Source organism: Ictidomys tridecemlineatus, chromosome 7 (genome assembly GCF_052094955.1).
Source record: "Ictidomys tridecemlineatus isolate mIctTri1 chromosome 7, mIctTri1.hap1, whole genome shotgun sequence".
Taxonomy (NCBI): Eukaryota; Metazoa; Chordata; class Mammalia; order Rodentia; family Sciuridae; genus Ictidomys; species Ictidomys tridecemlineatus.
Window position 1 is genome coordinate 28,612,254 of NC_135483.1, and position 19,117 is coordinate 28,631,370.

Consider the following 19,117-nt stretch of genomic DNA (forward strand, 5'->3'; position numbering starts at 1 on the left):
GACTAAATTTCCTATTTTTAATATTTTGATATGTAATACACATGACTTTGAACACATATTTTTTAAAAAAAAACTTAAAAGAAAAACTTAAATAAAAATTTTTGATATTACCCCTACAGTTAATGACCCTGTTCCAAATTGGGATCTCAACAAAGAAACACGTTATTTTCTTTTTTTCTCAATACTTATAGAGATTCCCTTTATAAATATAAGCAAATATGGTTACCAGTTCAATGTTTTTTACATATGACATTGTATAATATACCTTTTTGTTTTCATTAAAGTTTTTTCCATATCAGTGCAAAGAGAACTTACTTATTCTCTCTCTCTCTCTCTCTCTCTCTCTCTCTCTCTCTCTCTCTCTCTCTCTCTTAAATCTTACCTGAAATAGTTAAAAATAAAAACCAAGGACAGCACATGATTTATTTTGGTGCAAATAGTTGCTCTTTGGAATCCAATGAATCTACAAAAGACTCATTAAAGTGAAGTGGGCTATCTCAAACAACAATGTACATGAAATTTCAAAAAAAATGGTCATTTTAAAGAGGTAAGTGACAGTATCCACTGAGAGCAACTCAATAACTAGTTAATTATAACTTGAAACAAAACAAATGCTCAAAAGAAAAAAAAGCTGTATTTTAATGTTATCTAAACTTACTTTCAGTTCAGTAACACACTTTCCCTCCCCCAATACAATATTTTCTTTCTACAAGGTTGTTCCTGAGAGTCAGACAGTTCAGGTAGCAAGAGTTAAGAGTAGTTGCTAACAATTTAAATATAAAGATAACTGCTTACTTTATTTCAGTGTGCTAATAGTTTTGCTTTTGAAATATTCTATTCCTGAAAAGATAGCAGCTATAATTTTTATTATCTAAAATATTTGGAATTCATCATATGAAACCATAAAATGAGCAAATGTCTTGAAATCTATACATAAAATAAATTACCTCCAATTTGAAACTCTCATTGATTTGTTATTCTCATTTAGTCTTATGACATTCTTTTTAAAAAATACTTCTTTTACTTTTACACTCACTCAACATCTGATTTTCCAAATATATTGTTTAATCATTGTAGTCATGGACACCTCCAAGGTAAGATTTTTAAAATATGCTCATTAGCTTCTGGCTATCAGCAAACCTGTGATTTTTTTAATTGAAGGAGTGGAATCCAGTGGATGTTGGTGCTTCCTTCCAATATTCTTCAGATTCATCTTCACTTCTAGATACATTTCCTCTGGCTCACTAGCTTCAACCTCATGAAAAGCTGCTGCTTCTGAAAGGTTTGTAGAGCTGAAACAGTTTCTGTATGTCATCTAAATTTGATGGATTCTTTATTTTCTGTCTGTAGCAAACCCAAATTCAGAGACCTTTGTAGTTTTTCTTGCTTTTTCTGAACAGATTGCTTCTCAGTTTGTGGCTGGAACTTCTCTCTATTACTTTGGTAGCTCTACTATGCAATGGCATCTCCAACTTCTATAACTCCTACGCTTCTACCACAGTCTTTGCCAACCTTGAAGCCATGCTAAAGATCCCACTCATACCATCCCCCCTTCCCCTAAAGAGCTACAAAATAGTCTATTGTGTGAATATACCAACCTTCCTTTGAGAAGATACTTGAGTGGCATTTTTTTATTGTTACAAACAATATATGATGTTATGCTTGCACAAAATATCTGTCTGGTGATTCCTGAAAATGGGGTTGCTGGTTCAAAAGCTATATACATTTGTAATCTTGATAGAAAATACCAATTTTTCTCCAGGGGCAATTCATCAGACCATGCATGAGAGTTCCTTGAATGCACATTTTCAGATACAATTTTTCTAAAAAGTGTCTAAAAAGTGCTTTAATAATGTAATACTCAGTCTGATTAGCATTCCAGACACTCAGACTTTAGTTTCTAACCTTATCTTCCACTAAAAGGAACCAGGACTTTAAAGAGAAATGATTCATTATTTTTGAGACAAATATTCAACATGGCTGTGGAATATCTGGTTACCAGGAAAATCAGAATGTTGTCTAAATTTTAGGGATTCTGATAAATGGATAGTAGAACCACCTTGAATTGGTTCTTTTTAGACAAGTTATGGCAATTGTAGGGGACAACAGAAGGGACGACAGGTGCTCATCACTATCAGTCTAGTGTCAACAACCTAGATCTGGCATACCCCATTCATCCAGACTACAGCAATGTAACAAGCATCTTGAGTATTTGTTAAGTTTTGTTTGGTTTGATTTTCTAGCTTCTGTATAATGTTCATATAGGAAAGTGCAAATTATGAACACACACAAAATATTCATAAAGTGAACACACCCATTTAACCACCATGTAGTTTTCAAGAAGATTATTATTAGTGTTGCCAAAATCCATTTATGCCAATCCTGATAAAAATCTCCTGTATCTTACACAAAGATCATTACCAGTCTGATTCCTAATGCCAGAGGTCAATTTGGTCATTAAATATGACATACACAGAGAGATATATACAAATCACATGAATAGTGCTATAGATTTTCACAACGTGGAAATGCCCATGTAATCAGCATCCAAATTAAGATGATGGGGAAAAAGCATGGCCAACATCCCCAGAATTTCCACTGTTGTTAACTTGAAACAACTTTCTGAACTTTAAGTGGAATGGGATTAAAATGACAACTCTTTATGTCTGCTTTCTTTACTTCAACATCATGCTTATGAGAGTCTTCTGCATTTTCACATGTAGTGGTTTATTTTCATTGCTGTTTAGTAAGCATTTTATAAATTCTATGAATAATGCTACTACAGTCATTATTTTGTCGTTCAGCCACAAAATCTTAATGGGCACTAAAACAAATTTACAATTACTCCCTTCTATAATTGCTTATTTTCTTATCTGTTTTTATATAGCATATAACTTCCTTAATGGATTAAAAATATTTTATTTCTTCCTTTAATAGCTGCTCTCTCTCTTTATATATAGAATAGGTGTTCAATAAAGTTAGTTAAACAAATTTATATAGTGGCCTTTTATATAAATGTACATTTAAGATCATATCCAAATTTTTAAAAATAGCCAAGAAACCTTCCTTGTGTTTTTGAAAGCCCTAGAATTGATCCCACAGAGGGTTGATTGATGCTTATTCTGTTAGGTAATTGCATCTTTGGAAGTCAGACTGATTGCTGTGGTAAACTATCCATTTCCAAAATAAATAAAATAAAAGACTTTAGAAGAACAGCTGTTCTTGGTTCAAAAAAGACTCCCAACTCACAATCATTAAAGCCATCCTGTTAGTTAACAATTACCTTGGTTGTCTCTCATTGCTTCATTATCCCTTGAGGATAATGTACAATAATAATTGCTTTAACATCCAAATTAAAAAGCTTCAGGAATTCATGACAAATGGACACAGACACAAAGGTAAGATTGAACATTTTCAAAGTATGGGTCTTTTGTCCATATTACTCTTATTATCCCAAAGGTTCACCATTGTGCTAAAGAGTTAAATGTCCCTAAGAGCTGAAACTGTGCCTAAATTCATTTGCAAAGGGACAATCCTGTGAGACACTATCTTTTACATTAGATAGCATTAGTGACAGTTGAAAAACTTGATGGAAATCTCCCTAACTCTACTAAGAAAAGCAAATTTTCTTATTGAAAAATGAATGATTGATGACTATGTTCTGTTTTTAAAAAACAAAGCCAGTACCTTAGATCAAATGACTATGGAAATGGTCATAATTAGAATGATAGTTTTACAAATTCACATTGTTCTCTTTTTTTTTTCTAGCCTATAAAGCCTGGAAAAACAATCTCTCATAGGAAAAAAAACTGAATATAATATTCAGGTAATCAAACTTAATCCTAACTTTTCAAATTATCAAAATAATAGCAAAATAATTACCTTCTAGTTTTCAAAATCCATTTAATCTATACCCCTAGGAAATATCGATAGGTTTAACAATGCACTCAAGTGAAGCAAAGTGAGCCCAAAAAAGATAATACAAAGTGAAAGAGGAAATAAAACAGATAAACTTTTATTTCTTAAATTGAACTCTCATGACAGAAAATGAGTTATAACTGGATTTATGAAGTGTTATGGTTTGGATATAAATTGTCCCCCTGAAAAACTCATGTATTGAAAACATGCCCAATGTAGCCATGTTTGGAAGTGAAATGATGAGATCATGAGAACTGTAATCAGTGGATTAATCCATTTTCTGGATTAATAATTTGAGTGAATTAACTTGGTGGTAACTGTAGGCAGGTGGGATGTGGCTGGAGGAAGTAAGTTACTGAGGGCATGTCTTTGGGGTTTATATTTTGTCTTTATTGCCTCTCGCTCTCTCTCCTTCCTGGCTGCAATGAGGGAAACACCTTTCTTCCACCACACTCTTCGGCCATGATGAGTTACCTCACCTTAGACTCAGAGCAATGGAGCTGGGTATCCATGGACTGAACCTGTAAAACCATGAGCCAAAATAAACTTTTCCTCCTCTAAGTTGTTATTTTTAAGTATCTCAGTCACAGTGCTGAAAAACTGATTAAGACACAAAGAAAATTATATAATGAGCTATGCATTCTCAGTCCTAATAAAGAAAAATTACAAGGTACTTATATTACAGTGAATGTAGACATATTGTAATGAAAAGCCAGATTGTGAAAATTTACTTTGGAATTAAACTATACGTGTGTGTGTGTGTGTGTGTGTGTGTGTGTGTGTGTGTGTGTGAGAGAGAGAGAGAGAGAGAGAGAGAGAGAGAGAGAGAGAGAGAGAGAGAGAGTGTCACTAATGGCAACTCCATTACATTTTTTCCATACTTCTATCTTCCTAATAGACCCTTTGATTTTAAGGCAGCAACATAGCTGTTAATTTCACAATTTATATCTCAGTCTCCTTAGCAATTACAGTCAACCATCTGAGGGTATTCTGGCCAATGAGATACAGATGAAAGTTGCTGTGGGGCTTTTCTTTCTTATTTGCAAGGATAAAGCCCACTTGGATTTCATCTCTTTTCTCTTTTCCCTTCTTTGTGCCTGGACTGTGGGCAGATAGCCGAGATGATAACGTAAGGGTAAAGGTATACATACCAGGGATTGGAGATTTGAAAGATGAAAGAACTTAAGTGCCTGATGACACTGCAGATTAAAGAATATCTCTAAGAGATTCAGATCTATAGAAAGTGCTAAGTCACATCCCTCTGTATAAATTGAAATAACCTGGTGACTTGGGTGTAGATAATGAGGGAGAGAACGGAGCTCACAAAACATTTTTTTTTTTTTAATTTGGATGACTGGGTTAATTGTCAGGGCATTCAAGGATGGGCATCATACTTCATTGTTTCCTATTGACTATTTACTTATAAGTCTTTTTTTCCCCCACCAGAGTGTAAGTTTCTTTGAGAAGGGGACTTTTTCCAAGTTCTTCACCATTGTTTGCCTTGCAACCAGCACTGGGAAGCTAACCATGAGAAAGATGCTCAATAATTTTTTGGTAAATAAGAAATGGGGAAAAAAAAGATACCAAGGGTCCCTTTCATATTGTTTGAGGGAATGGTAATTTTGCAGTAAAAGTACAAGTAGTTAAGATTATTTAAGCACTCGACAATTCAAATATTATATTGTACTAAGAGTTTTATATGCATCAACTGATATAATATTAAAAAACAAACAAGCCAGGCACAGTGCCACATGCCAGGGATTTGGGGGCTGAGGCAAGCGGATTTCAAGTTTAAGAACAGCCATGGCAACTTAGCAAGACTCTGTCTCAAAAATAAAATCAAAAGGGCTGGGGATGGAGCTCAGTGGTAGAGCACCCCTGAGTTCAATCCTCAGCACAGAAAATAACAACTAAAACAACAAAACACTACTAAGATTATATCCATTTTTAAGTGAAAAAATTGAGGTAACAGGAAATTCATTAACTTGCTTGAGGATCCACAGTTCAAGTCGAAGAACTTGGATTCTAATTCAGTTCATCTGTTTTCAGAGATCATACACTTATCCACTATTCTGCCTCACCTAGATGGCCACCCTCAACTAAGGCTGAACACAGAAGCTAGAGATACAGAAGGACTTATATATAGACAGAATTAGAATAAGGAAAACTGTGCATCTGGATCAGGCTATCTCCAGGACAGCTGGACCAGCTATGGTAGGAGGCTTCACAGGTGACTTCATCTACTCAGTGAAGCCTCTTACTGTCAGGTCTGCACGTCAAAAATTTAGATCTGATCCAGTTACTGATGTTAATTTATCTTAGGGAAGCTGACTTATACTGATTCATAAGAGACTAAAATTATCAAATGACCCATTGGAAATGAGAATATGAATTGAAGGTAGAATAAACATCCATAGGTAAGTGGTGCTTGAAAATGGTTCTGACAATAAAATAAAAACCAGGCAGATTAGTTAACACCTTTGAACCTTAAAGGCACTAGTATCTCCTACATCACATTTCACTAGGGATACATCTTCCAGGTAGACCTGCTGAGTGTACTCTCCCTTGGAGGATGGTTTCTACATTTCTCACCATTTTTATACTTTCTCTACCATCTGACTTGAGTCTTTCTGGTTGACCTATTCTTTCTTTAGTCATCAGTTAATTCTTGCTAACATGACTGTTCTCAAGTAGATGTGTTTGTTTACAGTTAAGTATGAAAGGGCAACTTGACTGGTTTCTCCACATTATTTGCCTCTCCCTACTTCCCCTTCACTCATACAATTCGCTGACATTCCATCTCCTGATGTTTAGTTACAGTGCACAAGAAAGAACCTGAAACAGGTTACCTCTACTTTAAGAATAAAGCCTCCATCTGGGCTTCTGCTTCCCACCCCATTCATTTTCTGGACCATGATCATTCCCTGGTCTGTCCTCTCTTCTGCAGTTTCAGCCTTGATTTCCCCCAACTCATAAGAATGATCAAATTTCAACCATTATAAACTACAAAAATAAGGCCTAATCTCCTGTCCCCTTGACACAATCCTGCATCTACTTTAAGTGCTTCCACATCTTCTCCAATCCACAGCCAACTTCCTTAACTAGCTGATTGATCTGCATTCACTATTTCTGCTTCCTTACATCTGTGACTTGCCAATTCACTGTAGTCTGGCTTTGGGTCCCACTGCTTTAATAAATGTACTTTGGCACACACCCCCAGTAGCATCCACTTGTCAAATCCAGTGACTTTTTATTAATGTTACATCTGACTTGACTTCATCAGCTTTTGGTACTCTTGATTACTTCTTCTGTAAAGCTTTGGTATTTCCCCTATGACACCAATTCTCATTTTCTTTCTCCTTTTTTTCCTGGTTTACTTTGTGTGCTTTTTTATCCCTTCTCTGCCCCTTAAGTGAATTGTTCCCCATAACTCCACCAGCAGCTTTTTACAATTTTACATTCTACCTCATGACAACATGTAGAGAGGACTGTTTCTTTCTTGCATCAGACATCAGGGGATGAAGATAAAGCTAAGTGGATAGCATTCAAATTTTCTTTTGGTAATTGCAAGGGAGGCTGAAAAACTCTACATTTCAAATTTTGTACCTTACTTTCACTCAACTCTTAAACCTAGCTTTTAATAAGTGTTCATTGAATCATGTATCTGAACTTTCAGAAAAATAAAAGTGAGGTTGAGAGAACTTATTGTGGCCTTGTAGAGCTGATAAATGACATTTATTGACAGGTGACAAGTTAAAGAGAATTCACTTGTATCATTTATGCCTCCCCAGAGCAATGATCTGAGGAACTGAAGATCTAGATACATTGAAAGCTCACAAGTCACACTAGAAGTCCATGGGATGAAGGTCCAAGATAAGGAGACATTTGGATGCCACCAACATACAGGTGTGTCAGGAAGAGAAAATTAGATGGTGTCTCAGGATGGAACTCTGGCCATAAAGTGGGACAAAGACCTGCCTGCTTGCCTTCTTTCCTGTATATTTTAAATTGGCATATATGTTTTCTCATTTACTTATTACATCACTGTCAGCACCTATTCCTATTATACACGAAGGCTCAGAGATAAGAAGTGTCTTGAACAAGATATTGCAGCAGGAAAGTGGCAAGGCAGGGATTTGAATCCAGATCTAACTTCTATTTCTTTTGTATTCCACTCCTTATAGACCAACCCTGTATCAGGGAGAGGAAGAAATATACCCAAGAATCTCTAGTATAGTTATTCATTACATCTGGACTCCAAGGCAAATCGTCACAAATTTTAGATTAATATGTAACAGAAATGTATTAAACATTTAACATAGAAAAATATGAGCAACCCTAATAATGAAAACATTGAGCCAAGCTTTTGGAAACTGTATTAAGATATTACATAGTCAAAGTATCAGAGTTTCACAGGAAGGAAAGTCCTGTGAAAGTATTCCTTCTGTTTCTTTTCCAGACTGAAAAGCTGGTCCCTTTGAAAGAACAGTATGTAACTCCTGACACCATGTGGTCACTCAACGTACTGCTCTTAATACTTCTGAAGACCCAAGGCCCTATCAGGAAATAAATCCAATAAAATAATTGCATATGGTAAGATGCATTACTTCACTTGTTGCCATTTAATAAGTGGAGATTATGGTAAGAAGTACCGGCACGTGATTATTAAGTTTTTCATGTCTGTATTTTAAACATTTATTCTTAGTTTTGTTGCTGGTATTGGCATATGCATTTAGGAAGACAGTGAGCCAGATAGTTTGTATGATCCCTTTTGACTGAGACTCTGGTATAAAAATTATGAAAAACTGGCTTTAGAGTCAAATGAACTTGGGTTCCTTCACATTCTTTGGCCTTTACTTACTGTCCAGGCCTCTTCTAGCCACAGCCAGCACCCATCCCAGAGCAGAGTACCCGGGACATCATTGCTGCCATCTCAGCCACTGGCTGATGCCCTACAGCTGGGCCTTGTCAGAGTCTCCACAACCACAGCTAATGCCCTACCACCTTCCTGGTGCTTGCCAATGCTCTGTTCTTGAATGCAAGCTTCCTTATCACTATAAAAGCTGCAAGGATGTACATTTTTTTAAGGCAACACTCAGTCTTATATCAAAGCACTGCCTTGAACCAAGTGACTAACAAAGCTTTGAATGAAACTTGCTCTTTGAAGTCTTTTACTAGGCTAGATGCCATGGTGCACTTGTAATTCCAGTGAGTCAGAGGCTGAGCCACGGGGATCACAAGTTCAAATCCAACCTCAGCAACTAAGTGAGGCTCTAAGCAACTTAGCAAGACTGTCTCAAAAAACAAAACAAAAAAAAATGGCTGGGGATTTTGCTCAGTGTTTAAGCAACCTTGCATTAAATCCCAAGTAATCTTTCTCCCCCCAAATAATCTGTTATTAGAAGCAAATAGCACTAGTTCTTAAACTGGTGGTCTGGTGGTTACTTCTACATAGGTTAAGTTTAGCTTTCAAAATTTAACCATTTGCAGCAATGACACAAATATTCCACAAACACAAGAAGACATGGCTGTAAATTTGCCTGAGGAGTTTTTGAAAATATAATACTGGTGACTAGCCTATCCTTGTGAGTACAAATTAAAAGTTCCAATTATTTAACCTTTTTTGTCAGGTGTGGGTTATGTTTGCCAATACTTTATTCACCTTTGGAGGTTCTGGAAGTACCCAGATAGAGATCAGCTGAACACACCTTGAGCTAGACAATCATTAATGAGGAGGAGATTGATATAAATACTTCAACTTTAAAAACCTGACAAAGATAATATTTTATTGCATAAACATGTTTTCCCTGCAATAAGACATTTTGGGCATTTCACATAATTTAAATATAATTTAAAATGCTTTTATATCAATAATTTTGTTTCACCAAAGTACATCAGAATTCATCACTTATATTTCAATGGTATTTTTTGTTGTTGTTAGAACTTTTTAAAAGCTTTACAGAACTACATTACACATGATTTTCTATACAAAAGGGGACTATTATAAGTGATTTCTTGATTGATTGATTAATGCCATAAATTCTATCCATATAAGTTAGCTTTTATAGGTTCTAGGAAATCTAGTCAATCAATGATAAGAACAGCTCAAATACATTACAACTATGACTCATGATATTGATGTAAATGTTCTATATGAAACAGTTAGCTCTGGGTTGTTATATTTTGATATTGAACAAACATTTGTTAAAAAATTGACCTTGGATTATGTTAGATTCCAGGAAAAAATTCAAATAATTTTGTTTTTCCTTTTTTCCTGGAAAAAAAGGTGCTACTATGTTTTAGAGAACTATAAAACAGAAACATAAGTAAATAAATCTGTTTAGAAAACTTGATTCTTTTAGGCATAAAATTTCACTCCTAATAGTATATGGAAATAGAAAAATAGTAAATGTCCAGTGGATGCCTGACATTTCTGACCTTAGCCAGGTGATAAAGGGATCCTCTCACCAGAGATATCATGTGGCATCACATACCCTGATATTATGTAATGAGAAAGGTATTTCACCTCTGTAGCATTCTTTTGAAATATCCAAAATCATAGTATAATGAAGAGGAAAAAAATATAAAACTCAAATTAAGAGACATTATATAAATGCCCAATCAGTATACTTCAAGGTTTTGAAGAAAAGGAAAGGCTTAGAAATAGTCAGAGAAGAGAAGAAAGAGGTGATGTGACATAACACCTAAATGCAGCATGGTACCCTGGATTAGATTCTGAAACAGAAAAAGGACTCTCATGAAAAAAATGATAAATTCAAATAAAACAAATGTGGTTAATAGTAAAAAATATGCATCTCTGAGTCATTAAAAATGGATAATATGCTATTGTTTTTTGATTGATTTTTGTTGATTTTTCAATTGTAGTGTTACTACTGAATCATTTACACTTTTTAGCAAACTATCAAAACCCTGCAGAGAATTTTAACAGTGTCCTTCAAATCAAAGGACTTTCTTAAGACAGGTATCTAGATCTTTCTACTGCAATCTTACTCTTTGTCATTTGTTCACTATGAGTCCTGAAATACAAATGTTGTTACTGTTGGGTGTCACCCCAGCTCCAAAGACTAACTTCCCTATCCCCTGAGAAGAGTCATCCAATGGTGAGCCCTGTTGGCTCACATGATCCTTGCCCACCAATCAGACTAGCCCTGCTGACTCACATGATCCTTACCCACCAATCAGAAGGCACCCCATGCCAACTGTCAAACCCTTCAACCATTAAACTATCATAACTATCAGACCACCCTGGCTCTATAAATATGCAGAGCTGCCTCAATAAACGGGCATTTTCTCCGACTGCAAGCCTTGATCATACTTTCAGTTACATACTCCAGAATTTTTAGGAATCAATAATATTTCAGTTTTGTGCAGCTGTCTGAGTAGTGGAGCATTAATCTAAGACATGGAGTATGGGTAGGGCTTTGTAAGAAAGTTCTTGAATTTAATCTTCCAACATGATGAGTTTCAGGGACTTGTGGCAGCAGTTATAGGTGTGGCCTAGCGGTCAAGGGGGAAACCTGTCAAGTGATAGAGATGACATAGATTTTAGAGTTATCAACCAGGAATGTGAATTCCTTAGGCCACTGAGGGCAGAAAAAAACACCAGAAAGAATTTCTCTCAATCTGCATGTTTCTCTCAACAATGTCACGAGCATGCATGGAAGAGGTAAGTGGACATACAGACTGCCAACTTTTGTAGTAAGTCAGAGATAGTCCAGTCTAAATTTTATCTCACTGTTTGAGAGTGAGATGGACTCTCACATGGAAGACTGATGGTGCAGATGAAAAGCACTCACAGATTCATGAAAGCCTGTAATAAACACAAGAGAAATTTTATGAATTCAATAGCAAAATGACAGAAGCTTTTCAGGAATTTATAGCCAGAAGAAATCCTGCTTATTTTCCTGTTCGTTAATTATCAACTTACAAATTGTTGCAATTCTATATAAAATCGATTCTTAGGTTTCAATCCATCCTAAGGAAGAAAGTAGAGCCTTAAAGTCACAAATGTTTGCCCTTATAGATTTCCAAGTTCTTAAAAAAAAGTCCTGTAAATCTTTTTATACTTTTATTGAGACAGGCTTTGTACAAAACTTGCTGGTGCATTTTTTTATAAGTCTAGGTATGGATTTTGGTGTTTGCTGTACATTTATTTCAATCATTTCCTTTTATTTACACAAACCAGGCATTCCTGAGAGAGATTCTTCAAGATAGCTCTGCATTGTCCAGCTTGGAGGCCAGAGTGATCAGTCAATCACTACGATGTGGGATTCTTGCCATAAGCATTTAGGTTGGGCATTGCTGTAATTTCCCACCAGGTAGAACTTGCCAAAGGTGATTTTTTTTTTATGAGAAAATGGAGAACAGAAAAAGACGTGGAAGAAAAAGGAAGCATTTTCTCCTAGAAATTGTCCTGGTAGAGCCTCAGAACTAAAAGGAAATTTTGCAACAGATTAGCATTTCCCAAACATTTGGATTGGGCTCTCAAATTTATTACCCATTTCTAAAGGTCAAAAAGATCATGCGGAAAAAATGTTGCCTTGAGCATTTGGGAAAGAGAGAGATAAGAAAATAAAATATTTTAGGAAAGGTCTGATATGGTAAAGTAAAATGAAGGGAAAATAATTCAGGCAGCAGTTCTTGGTCAAGATATAAGAGAGAATGTTCTATTGTTGAAGATTGGAAACAAATTTGTTCAAAAGACTACTCAGGTAGTAGGTAAGCAGAGCCTCCTTGGGTTTTGAGAACAGACACATGCACCCTGTGCCTACCCAATAGTAATTTTCTTCTTCCTTACAGAAACCTGGGTAAAGTCTCCCAATAATAAACCACATTTCCTGGACTCCTTGTGTACCTGAGATTTAAATGACTGTCACTGGGTGGGGCTTCTGGAAAGCTCACATCATCCTTTGCTTGCTCTGGCTTTCAATCTGGAGATCAAGCAGAAATCTAGGGCAACAAGGAAACTAACAGTAGACACACTAAGTGTATTAGTCAGCTTGGGCTACACAACAAAGTGCTGTAGATTGGGTAACTTCAATAATTAGGATTTATTTCTCCAGTTCTAGAGACTGAAGCTGATGCAGTTCCCCAATGAGGGCCTTTTCCCTTGTAGAAGGCTGCCTTCTTTCTGTGACCTCATATTCCCCTTCTAACTTAGTTCATGCATATGGAGAGAAAGAATCAGCTTTATGTTCCTTTTCTTATAAAGGCACTAATCCTATTATGAGGGCACCACCCTCAGGATCTCCATCTACTCCCAATTATCTCCCACAGGACCCATCTCCAAATACCATCATCACACTGAAGTCAGGGCTTGAACACATAAATTTGAGGAGGGCACAAACATTTAGTGTACAACAGCAAGACTGCCAGAGCAGAAAGATAGAAGGGATATGGGGTCTTGGTGACTGTGGAACTGCCATGTCAGCCTCAGATTATCCACCTCTGTATTTTTATTACTCAAGGAGGAAATAAGTGTCTATCATGTATCACTGTTATTTTGGGTCTCTGAAATAGCAGCAGAAGGCAAAACCTAACTGATATAAACAAAACATTATTATGTGTGTGTGTGTGTGTGTGTGTGTGTGTGTGTGTAGTATATATATACATATATGTATACAAACATGCACAATATACATGGTATAATACATTTGGTATATCATATGTGTGTGTGTGTGTGTATATATATATATATATTTTTTTCATATAATTGTATGCGTTCCTTGAAACTATTACCATAGATAAACTTGATTCAACTACCTTATTGTAATTGCTGTGAGATGTTTGCTCTGTTGAATCCACAAGCACTATACCAAGCTGTGGGTCATGCCACCAGGAATTCTCAAGGGAAATAAAGAAAAAGAAGAAGAAACAATGATTTCACTTTATTTTGTACAACCTGAAGGGAAGAAATCAGTGAAAAACAGAATATTGCTATATTTTTTTATTTTTTAAAATAAGTGAGCTAGGAATTCAAATTATAACTGTAATAGAAGTAGGAAATAAGAATATGTTATTATTTTAAATAAAGGCTAATGATTATCTCCATCTTTATCCGGTCATACTTAATTTGAAAGGATGGTATTAAAGTACTTCCCACTATTCCTCCATCTGTCTATTTTACTTGGATTATATCTGTAGAATTGTATTTCTAGTTAAAAACTGCTTCAAAGCAAATGGCATTTAATTAGAAAAGTAGTGAAGGAGGCATGTCACACTTGGTGCTTTGAGGCCACTTCAGTCATCAGAGTATGAAAATCATTTCTCCAGATGGTGGTTTCCTGCTTAGCTGAGACCATGATCCCAAGAGTAGATTTTTATTTTTTAATCATATTTACTTTTATGTATACATGTCTAATTTTAATTGTATGACTTTTTGGCAAAAGAAAGACAAAACATCAAGGAAATCTATTTACAAAGGGGAGGCATCGATGATCTCCTTTGAGAAGCATTTTCCAAAGTGAAATATCATGGTGTCGACTTTCACATATTTTGAGAGGAAAAGTGATGATAGTTTCCATAAAACATTCTTATGTGTAGTGCAATTTTCAAATGCAGCTGTGTCTAAAGTTTGCAAGAAATGATACATTAGGTCTACTAAGTCTTAACAAGCAATTTTTTTAGGTTAATAGGCAATAGTTGTCTTCCATGCATGTAAAACAGATAAAGAATATACTAGCAGCATTTTTAAAGTTGCTTTACTTTTAGCCCTTTAGAATAATCACTAGCTGTCAAGAAGAATTATGCTGGGTGCTGGAATTATAATGTTGAGTGAAAAGGAAGGGGTTTCTGCCTTCAAAAGGACAAGATAGGCAGTCATATGGTCATATACCTATATAGTCCTGTTACCCCTTGAAACAAAATGCAGACAGTTATGAAATCACATCTTAGAGAGATCTAATAGATTCCAAGGGGTCAGAGATGACTTCATTTTATGAGTGATATTAAACTAAAATCCCAAGAATGATTAGCATTTAACTGGGCAGAAGAAGCAAAGAACTAAGAGAAAGCCAATGTAATTGGGAGTCAGAAAGCAAAGGAAAAAGAGTCCAAGATAATTCTGGAGAGATCATTTAGGGCCTTCATTTCTTGTTTAAGATTTTAGTCCTAACCCTAGGAACTCAGAACATTCTTCAATGTTCTAAGCAAGGAAGAGACAGAACCAGAGCTTTATGGGCTAGCTGTGGTGTAAACTGAACACTGAGAAACACTAAACAGAAGAAGTCAAGTGCAGATGCCATGAAACAATTGGATAAAACACTGATGTGGCCCTTGAGAATAAAAGGAAAGTAATCTCAAATTTTACATTTTATTCCTACATTTCTCCTGTTTCCCTAGAAAAATAAAGCTGCTATAGACATAAACGTACTATGGTATAGACAAAAAGATAAAATCAAAGCAAACAGAGGAAAACAATATCTATAAAGAATGACAATGAAATCTCACAGCAGACTTCTCACCAGCAACATAGAAGTATAAAGAAAATGAAATATTTTTAAATTGTGGAACCAAAATATTTAGTTAGTAATATAGAATTATGTGAAATTCAGAACTATTATTTGAGAGTGAATGTAAAATAAAGCTATTGTCATGTACACTATGATTGAGAGATTTTGCTACTCATGCACATTTACTGAAAGAACTGCTAAAGAATTTATGTCAGCAAGAAAAATGAAGTTGGAAGAAAAGAACTACATTAAAAAAGCAATGATAACCAAAAAAATTGAGAAATATATAAGCAAATCTAAAAAAATGATGAATATTTTGGAGTTTAATAATAAAGTACAACTAAAGACAATAGGCAATTTGTTGGGGGGTATCAGGTTTTTAACTCAGGGGCACTGGATCACTGAGCCACACTCCCATTCCTATTTTGTATTTAATTTAGAGACAGAGTTGCTTAGCGCCTCCCTGTTGCTAAGGCTGGCTTTGACTTGAGATCCTCCTGCCTCAGCTTCCTAAGCCACTGAAATTACAGGCATGCATCACTGCACCTGAAAACAATAGGCAATTTTCTAACTACAGGGACAGATGGTCATATTTGCAGCATTTTGAGGTCTTTTTCATAAAGAACTTCACTTTAGAAAAGATTAGAACATAGTTAAGTGAATTTGATATGTTAAAAATATACAGGTCATTACTAAAATAATAAAAATGACCACATTTGTAACATTTAAGTTCCTTTGTACAAAGAAGGCAGGTAAAACTGTAGAAAAAAATGACACAATTAAGCAAATGTGATGTGTTAAAAATATGAAAATCATTACTAAAATAACAGAAGTAATATGGGGATTGTTGGGAGGCTCCAAAGATTAACTTCCCCATCCCCCAAGAAGAGCCATCCAATGGTGAGCCTTGCTGGCTCACATGATCCTTACCCACCAATCAGACTAGCCCTGCTGGCTCACCTGATCCTTACACTCCAATCAAAAAGCACCCCATGCCAACTGTCAAACCACCCTTGGCTCTATAAATATGCAGAGCTGTTCCTCAATAAACGGGCATTTGCTCCGACAACAAGCCTTGTTCGTTCTTTCAGGGATAATTTCTCAAATTGCTTTAAGACAGGAAGGGCAAAAACAACAAGAAGGAAAAGATAATAGAAAAGAGAAAACACACACACACACACACACACACACACACACGAAGACAAAAATCATAGCAAATAGGATACAAGATAAAAAATAAATTGAAGTGTACCAATAATCACAATTCATATAAATACAAATGATTTACAAATCATTAAAAAGCTCTCACTATTTCTTCAACTTTCATCTCAACTTTTAGAACAGATTTACCATCAGAATGGGTGTTTTATCAGGAGGCCAGCTCAACTTTGTGGAGCTAAGCATTTCATTTTTTAGAGAGTGAATTTAGGAAACCTTGGAGATGCTTCTGATTAAAAGATTTCCATACTTCAGTGGTGGAGACTGAAAATACCTATATTATTCTTTAAATTGTAATAGGATTATATCAACTTCCTACAGAGTAAATGACATTCTAAAAGGTATGGGCATAATTTCAAAACTGCTTATCCTCAGAACTCTTTGCAAAACAGATACAATGGAGTTGATCTTACAGATTGTCTCTCTAAATATAACACAGTGAAATCAGCATACAAGATTGTCAAATCCCCTGGGGAGGAGACTCGAGGCTCTGGATGGATGTATGTGCAGAGATCATTAGTAGTTTTGTTTACCAACTGTACTTCCTACTCATCTGCAATGTAATCTGTTGTAAGCTTAATAAAGCCCCAAGTGCTTGCTCATTTATATTGTCCCATTCTGAAGTAAGTTGCCCCAATTCTCCTCTAGCTCATGTGATATGACTGCGCTTTGTGGATCAAGTGAAATCCTATTGCTATCCAGACTGTGGTTAATTTGACCAGAAATGGGTATGTTACCTGAAAGTATCTTTATAATGTTTGAACATGGAGAGAGGATCAGTGCCTGTGAGATTGCAGTTAGGTGTTAATGACCTGGCACAATCATTTCACCTATGCTTGTTAAAGTTAATGTAAAGATAAAGAGTCAAAGAGCAATGGTGGATGGAGGAGGTTTAACTATTGTTCTAATACTGGTGATGTGCACGTTACACTTCAGTCTTGCAAGTCTTGGATACAATGTAACATTGATGTCCTTGATATATTATAAAGAGAATTTTTACCATCTTTACAGAAGGCAACCTATGCTTAACATCTCTGTGTGACCCCAAGAATCTTGAATATTCCAGCCAGGAAAGAATATCCAGGCAGAAACATCCATGAGGGGAATACCAATGTGGGGGCCTTGAATATTGTAAACCAATATTAGAGAAGATTTAAAAATGCTCAGTTTTGGGAGCAGGTGTCTGCAGGTCACCAAGATCTGAAAAAGACTAGAAGCAAGATAGTCTTAGGATGGAATGAAAGATCAAGTCTCTCTCCTCTGCCTCCATCCAAGACAGGAGAAGGATTCCTGATAATGGGATTGTCTCAAGGACAAATGATTTCTGGAATAAAGAGCCAATGCAGACTATGTCCAGAATATCCTTTTAGATGTGGTTTTCTCTGATGCTTTAGAGTGAATTTCAATATTTGTTCATTATTTTGACTCTTCATAGCACTGACACAGAATTACTAAATGTATTTTTCCCAAGTTGCTAGAAATGAGTCATAAAATAAATGAATTGTGTTTGACTCTCAAGGATCTCTAGCACCAAGCATTAGCAGTAAATGAAATTCTTCTAACATTGTCTATGGGTATGAATGTGTCAGATTGCTATGGCTTTTAGATTAAACTAGAGTCAATTTAAATTTAGTATGTTTCATCACATATAAAGCAAATTTACTCAGAAACTATCAAGCATGTGTCAAGGTGTTATCTGAAAGTCAGAAAATTCACATTGCACTTCAGAAATAAGTACAGGTGAATCACTTCCCTCGTATATGACTTCAAAACAGATTTATTTTGTTGAGCACCTTGGGCATTCTGCCCAGAATGAGAGAACACAGAATGTTCTAATTGCAAAACAACTTAAGAGATCAAGCTAGTCTAATCCATTAATTTGACAAAGGAAGAAACCAATATCCAGAAGATACATTCTTTTCTTGGGGACACAAAAAATCAAGTAGCCTAAATAATGGTCTCATGACAACCTCTCTAGTGGTCTTTAAACCATATGATGATCCTCCTGCTGTCAGTAGCATTAATCAACTCCCCTCCCATGCTAAGGATGTAAATTCCCCTTAAAGAGAGAGTTGTTGTGGTCTTTGCTTCATTTTCCAGGTTTGTTCTTCTACCTGCTGTCCATATTGCATCCCCTTCTATAGGTTTTTAGGAATCTGATCAGGAGCTTGACAACTGGCTGCAGTCTAGTTTCCAGTCTCTATGGGAGGATGCCTTAGTTGGATGAGAAACCCTGGATTTGCATTTTTCTTCCCCTAAAGACCTTCCTTTGGAAACTTCCATCTTAACTTCGTCCATTCAGACTGACCAAGATGATGCAGTACTCTTGCCTCAGATCCTACCTACTCTCAAGGTGAAGTTTTCACCTATTTCTAGACAAATCATACTAAGTTCTGGGATAGTCTAGAAAATATTAGCTATTTCCATATCAGTTCTTGATGGACCTTTGGAAGCCTGTATAGTTTTCCTCTGTAGCATAGCAATATATGTTCTCTATAGAAAATTTAGAG

At 35.7% G+C, this 19,117-nt stretch overlaps 2 long non-coding RNA genes across 6 annotated transcripts in view; one reads left to right on the forward strand and one right to left on the reverse strand.

The window, feature by feature from the left end:
* The window catches only part of LOC144365432 (uncharacterized), a 153,550-nt gene that overhangs the window by 101,604 nt on the left and 32,829 nt on the right, over positions 1-19,117 (forward strand). For 4 of the 5 annotated variants that reach the window (XR_013423853.1, XR_013423851.1, XR_013423852.1 and 1 more), the window contains 6 exons: positions 392-547; positions 1,162-1,282; positions 3,769-3,826; positions 5,365-5,472; positions 7,710-7,824; positions 8,378-8,511. This is a non-coding gene — a long non-coding RNA (uncharacterized LOC144365432). The remainder of the gene's footprint in view (positions 1-391; positions 548-1,161; positions 1,283-3,768; positions 3,827-5,364; positions 5,473-7,709; positions 7,825-8,377; positions 8,512-19,117) is intronic. The other variant, XR_013423854.1, reaches the window with a different exon arrangement.
* The window catches only part of LOC144365433 (uncharacterized), a 121,381-nt gene that overhangs the window by 54,724 nt on the left and 47,540 nt on the right, over positions 1-19,117 (reverse strand). The window lies entirely within an intron of this gene.